Below are 887 nucleotides of genomic sequence, written 5' to 3'. Positions count from 1 at the left end.
GACTCTTTTGACGCAAATGAGCATTCTCACCAAAAAAGGTGGAGGAATCAGGGCAGAAGCAACAGGTTCACATAGTAGACACTACCAACGGAGGCTGTGCACCTCTTGCATTAGCCAGCCAATTGGTAATCCATGGAATGCAGAGCATGATCATCATCACCAACACCCTGAAGATATGAACTATGTGGCTAACTATGGGGGTCAGAGGCAAGGTAATCAGAACTGGGGTCAGCAGACTCAGCAGCAGTACAGGCCACCGCAGCCACAGTATAATGCTGGAAATATGGGAGGCATGAGACCCCCCAACAACATGGCACCGTATCCTAGACCTCAAGGGTACAACAATCAGCAGCAAGGGTACCACCCACCTCAGCAACAGCAGGGTGGAAGACAGGAAGATGGGTTTGCAAGGCTAGAAGCAATGATGCAGCAGGTTATTGGGTCCAATGCTAAAATAAATGAAAGGGTGGATGCACATGATGCAGCTATCAAGAATATTGAGGTACAAGTGGGCCAGATTTCAATGTCACTTAACAATCGTCCTCAAGGGACACTACCTGCAGATACCCAAATCAATCCAAAAGATCAAGGCCCAAAGCAGCTGATGGCGGTGAGTCTACGAAATGGCAGGGATCTAGATGTTGAGCAAGAGAGAGCTCAAGAAAACATACAGGCTGAGACACTAATTCCAGTACCCATTGAACTGGATGACTCTACGAGATTGACAGAAATAACGGTTCAGCTTGCTCCTGAAGAAAAGAATATGCAACAAGAGACTGAGACAGTAATTGAACCAGTCAGTGAGACAGCAGCAGAACCAATAGTTGAGACAGTAGCGGAGAAGGAGAGATCCCAAGTGATTGGGAAGAAAAGACATCCGGCACCAT

The sequence above is a fragment of the Nicotiana attenuata genome, unplaced genomic scaffold, assembly GCF_001879085.1.
Source record: "Nicotiana attenuata strain UT unplaced genomic scaffold, NIATTr2, whole genome shotgun sequence".
NCBI classification, from domain to species: domain Eukaryota; kingdom Viridiplantae; phylum Streptophyta; class Magnoliopsida; order Solanales; family Solanaceae; genus Nicotiana; species Nicotiana attenuata.
Note: the sequence above shows the minus strand (reverse complement) of the source record.